This window comes from Papaver somniferum, chromosome 4, assembly GCF_003573695.1.
Source record: "Papaver somniferum cultivar HN1 chromosome 4, ASM357369v1, whole genome shotgun sequence".
Classification (NCBI taxonomy): domain Eukaryota; kingdom Viridiplantae; phylum Streptophyta; class Magnoliopsida; order Ranunculales; family Papaveraceae; genus Papaver; species Papaver somniferum.
The window spans coordinates 50,262,891-50,268,890 of record NC_039361.1 but is presented as its reverse complement, the minus strand read 5'-3'; positions in this window follow the sequence as shown (position 1 = coordinate 50,268,890).

Here is a 6,000-nt window from a genome sequence, read left to right as displayed (position 1 = left end):
ACTACCTATTTCTCAAGTTATATTCGCTTTTCTATCTTGAGACGATTTTCGCATAACTAATTAGACTAGCTTGCATAGACAAGAATTCCGAGTCGAGAATTAATTATGTAGAATTTATCGAAATATAGTGACTAAGATTAATGAACATTTGTTCATACTTGATCAATTTCGATGGAGAACAATTAATTGTTCAGAACCAAATCATGATTCAAGTTTATCATTCAAAAATAACCTGGAACAGTGATAAGTGTCATTGTCGTTACTCATGAATATTTTGGATTGATTTAGAGAAATATATAACTACTATATTCGGAATACAAGATAGTGTTATCAGTCTTACAAACTGAGAAAACTATTATATGTCTGAAGTCGTATTACATGTATTCGTATACGTAATGAAGTATCTATATTCGACTTTCAAATTTGTGTTGGAGGCGTGGGAATACATACGGAACTAGGTGAACTATAGGTTTAGTTGCTTGGTCTCAACTATACGAAGTTAGGTGTAATTTTGTGTAGCGGCTTAATCCTGAGAGTATTCAATTATGGACAAGGTCCCGGGGTTTTTCTACATTTGCGGTTTCCTCGTTAATAAAATCTTGTTGTGTCATTTACTTTATATTTCCGCGTTATAATTGTTTTATTATAATTAAAGTAAATTACACAAACGTTAATTCCTATTTACTTGATAAGCAATCCTATTTTGTTTGGTTAAGTCTGAACCTTTGTATCAAGTAAACATACTTTGTTGTTGCATTGTCTCGATCTCGTATCCATAGACGATCACACGAAGTGTGAACCGATTAGTTGTATTGTCTCGACTCAGTCCATAGACATTCACTTTCGGATAAAGGACTTATAGGTAGGAAAAGTTTTAGCTTGTGGTATATTTGGATAACCTCGTCTTTTCATGATTTCTAGTCTATAATTAGTTAAGTCTCGGTCTAGGATAGTGAAGTTCAAATATGAGCCAGTCATCATTTCCGTTCTACCTTTTGAAGGCGAAGATCAACCGAAGCTTTTGGAGAACTTCATCAACAAAAGGTAAGTGAAGACTGAACTACCTATTTCTCAAGTTATATTCTCTTTTCTATCTTGAGACGATTTTCGCATAACTAATTAGACTAGCTTGCATAGACAAGAATTCCGAGTCGAGAATTAATTATGTAGAATTTATCGAAATATAATGACTAAGATTAATGAACATTTGTTCATACTTGATCAATTTGGATGGAGAACAATTTATTGTTCAGAACCAAATCATGATTCAAGTTTATCATTCAAAATTAACCTGGAACAGTGATAAGTGTCATTGTCGTTACTCAGGAATATTTTGCATTGATTTAGAGAAATATATAACTACTATATTCGGAATACAAGACAGTGTTATCAGTCTTACAAACTGAGAAAACTATTATATGTCTGAAGTCGTATTACATGTATTCGTATACGTAACGAAGTAGCTATATTCGACTTTCAAATTTGTGTTGGAGGCGTGGGAATACATACGGAACTAGGTGAACTATAGGTTTAGTTGCTTGGTCTCAACTATACGAAGTTAGGTGTAATTTTGTGTAGCGGCTTAATCCTGAGAGTATTCAATTCTGGACAAGGTCCCGGGGTTTTTCTACATTTGCGGTTTCCTCGTTAATAAAATCTTGTTGTGTCATTTACTTTATATTTCCGAGTTATAATTGTTTTATTATAATTAAAGTAAATTACACAAACGTTAATTCCTATTTACTTGATAAGCAATCCTATTTTGTTTGGTTAAGTCTGAACCTTTGTATCAAGTAAACATACTTTGTTGTTGCATTGTCTCGATCTCGTATCCATAGACGATCACACCAAGTGTGAACCGATTAGTTGTATTGTCTCGGCTCAGTCCATAGACATTCACTTTCGGATAAAGGACTTATAGGTAGGAAAAGTTTTAGCTTGTGGTATATTTGGGTAACCTCGTCTTTTCATGATTTCTAGTCTATAATTAGTTAAGTCTTGGTCTAGGATAGTGATGTTCAGATATGAGCCAGTCATCATTTCCGTTCTACCTTTTGAAGGCGAAGATCAACCGAAGCTTTTGGAGAACTTCATCAACAAAAGGTAAGTGAAGACTGAACTACCTATTTCTCAAGTTATATTCGCTTTTCTATCTTGAGACGATTTTCGCATAACTAATTAGACTAGCTTGCATAGACAAGAATTCCGAGTCGAGAATTAATTATGTAGAATTTATCGAAATATAATGACTAAGATTAATGAACATTTGTTCATACTTGATCAATTTCGTTGGAGAACAATTTATTGTTCAGAACTAAATCATGATTCAAGTTTATCATTCAAAAATAACCTGGAACAGTCTTAAGTGTCATTGTCGTTACTCAGGAATATTTTGGATTGATTTAGAGAAATATATAACTACTATATTCGGAATACAAGACAGTGTTATCAGTCTTACAAACTGAGAAAACTATTATATGTCTGAAGTCGTATTACATGTATTCGTATACGTAACGAAGTAGCTATATTCGACTTTCAAATTTGTGTTGGAGGCGTGGGAATACATACGGAACTAGGTGAACTATAGGTTTAGTTGCTTGGTCTCAACTATACGAAGTTAGGTGTAATTTTGTGTAGCGGCTTAATCCTGAGAGTATTCAATTCTGGACGAGGTCCCGGGGTTTTTCTACATTTGCGGTTTCCTCGTTAATAAAATCTTGTTGTGTCATTTACTTTATATTTCCGCGTTATAATTGTTTTATTATAATTAAAGTAAATTACACAAACGTTAATTCCTATTTACTTGATAAGCAATCCTTTTTTGTTTGGTTAAGTCTGAACCTTTGTATCAAGTAAACATACTTTGTTGTTGCATTGTCTCGATCTCGTATCCATAGACGATCACACGAAGTGTGAACCGATTAGTTGTATTGTCTCGACTGAGTCCATAGACATTCACTTTCGGATAAAGGACTTATAGGTAGGAAAAGTTTTAGCTTGTGGTATATTTGGGTACCCTCGCCTTTTCATGATTTCTAGTCTACAATTAGTTAAATCGCGGTCTAGGATAGTGAAGTTGAGATATGAGCCAGTCATCATTTGTGTTCTACCTTTTGAAGGCGAAGATCAATCGAAGCTTTTGGATAACTTCATCAACAAAAGGTAAGTGAAGACTGAACCACCTATTTCTCAAGTTATATTCACTTTTCTATCTTGAGACGATTTTCATATAACTAATTAGACTAGCTTGCATAGACAAGAATTCCGAGTCGAGAACTAATTATGTAGTTTACGAATTTATCGAAATATAATGACTAAGCTTAAGGAACATTTGTTCATACTTGATCAATTTCGATGGAGAACAATTTATTGTTCATAACCAAATCATGATTCAAGTTTATCATTCAAAAATAACCTGGAACAGTGATAAGTGTCATTGTTGTTACTCGGGAATATTTCAGATTGATTTAGAGAAATATAGAACTACTATATTCGGAATACAAGACAGTGTTATCAGTCTTACAAACTGAGAAAATTGTTATATGTCTGAAGCCGTATTACATGTATTCGTATACGTAGCGAAGTAGCTATATTCGATTTTCAGATTTGTGTGATATGCATATTCGTATGTGCATCATGGGAAAATATGTTTGTTTCGTGATTCGGATAGGTTTGTATATTCGTATACAAACAATTGTGGAACTTATGGTAAGGGAACCGGGTTAAACTTATCAAACCGGTATGTGAGCCAAAAAATTCTATGTTTTAGAACCATTTTAGTACCCAAACCGGTACGCAAGCTGAATGTTCTGTGAACTCCGAAACCGGCAAAGGTCTAAGATTTTGCAAACCAGTACATGAACTCAAAAGTTCTGTAGACTCCGGAACTTTGAATTGGGCCAAAGATTGCAAACCGGTACGTGAACTGAAAAGTTCTGTAAGAGTCCGGAACTTGGTAATTGCATAAGTGTGCAAACCGGTTTATGAACTGAAAATTCTGTTGACTCTGTAACTCGGTAATTGCATATGAGTTTGAAAATCGGTCCGCGTATTGTGACTCTGCCGATTCACGAACAGTTCAAGTAATTGTACCTAGTGCATTTACAAACTATGTCGATCATAATTCAACTGCGATTAAATCACTTCTATGAAGTAATTTGCATTTGATCTTTTCTGTAATTAACACTAGATTCAATTGATCACATGATTGTGACTCAATATCAATGTCTTAGTGAAGTTGAAAATGAGTGTTAAGCTTTTAAGTTCAAATCGGCTAGTTTCGGCTAACCATGTTGAACATAGTCATTATACATGGTTCAGTTACGGTTTAACTAGCCATAATGTATATCTTGTATATGTGATTAAGATTCAAAGCTTTTATCTAAAAGTGGATATTGTTTGCTTGGTTCCAAAGCTATCTTAGCTTAAACATAAAGTAACCTAGGCTGTGAACTCTATATAAGGGGAACTCTTGGCAACTTGGATCTTTGAATCCCGACACTACTTTTTGGTGTGTCCTATTTGTATCTAGAGTCGTCCTCTCCATAAACCCTTTTAGGGTTTAGAGACTATAAATACTTCACAGGGATTCGTGAAGCCAGGTCTAGTTATCTTTTATCTTGATAACTTGATTATCCTGATCTTTATTTTTTGTAGAGATTTCTCCAACGATCAAGATAGATATTAATCAACAGAGTCTCTTCGTCTTATATTTTGTTGATTCCGCAAGTTTTATACTTGTAAGGTGAATAATAATCTAGGCTGCACTTCAGGTTGCATAAGTCCAGATTTTGATGATAGCCAGACTTTTGTCTAAGTTGCTATCGATTTCCATCACCTGGATCTATCGTTTGATCTGATCATCTGTTTATATCGTAAATCTAGAAATCAATTATAGGCTTAATCTGTGGGAAGCATATTTGGTTTAAAGTCTTCAATTTAAGTTGAAGCAACTCTTAGTTGTGGGTGACATCATCTAAGGGAATCAATTGCGCATAGTCTTACGATATTCAAGAGGCGTAAGGAACGCATCTATACCTTGATCGGTAGATTTCCTTTTAGGGCTCAACTACATTCCAGACCGAAGGTAATTGGTAGTATACTAGTGTCTATAGCGATTTAATACAGTGTGGTGTTCAATCTGGACTAGGTCCTGGAGTTTTTCCTTCATTTGTGGTTTCCTCGTTAACAAAACTCCTGGTGTTTGTGTTATTTCTTTTTTCCGCATTATATTGTTTATCTTTATAATTGAAATATCACAGGTTGTGCGTTGATCAATCACAGTAGCTAGGTCCAACCATGTTAGTTGGAAAAGACTTGATTGGTCCTTGAACATTGGTCTTTGGTACCGTCCAAGAACTCTCTTTCTAGTTAGGTTCACAGATTCGATTCTGTAAACGTTCTAACAACAAGAGAGAGAGAGAGATATAACTCTAGGCAATTTCCTTGATTGAGTTTTTACTCTTGGAGTTGTGTTGAGTTTTTCCATACAAATTGGCTAAGAAAATGTTGATGGTGTATCTTGGTACCCCCTACGTTTTCATACTGTATTTTTTGCACGTAACTCGTTGTTCAAACAATCAGAGTTCCTAGAGCTCCTTGTAAGTCTTGTTGGAAATCTCGTTGTCAGATTTGATTAATTGTTTTTGGTTGTTTAAACTGAATGGTTTCGTTTTTGTAATTTTCTAATTGTACCAAATTATTATAAGTTGAATTAATCAAATTTGATTTTTCTCACAAGCAGCACTACACCTTTAATCGTGAAATATCGATTGTTTGTTGAACCATGTGAATCGCTTGAAAGGAGGATACTCCAAATTCGGGGGTCAAAGAGTTCATAAAATGTTCTTGGTGGAAAAAAAGTATGAGTGAAAAATCCCACTGAATCGAATTTGGTCCATGAACCTAAGAAATAGTGAGAATTCTTGATCTCTCTTAATTCTCTCTCGATTCGAAGACCCCGGATTAGAATTTATGTCGTTTCCTCTTAAAGATTTCATC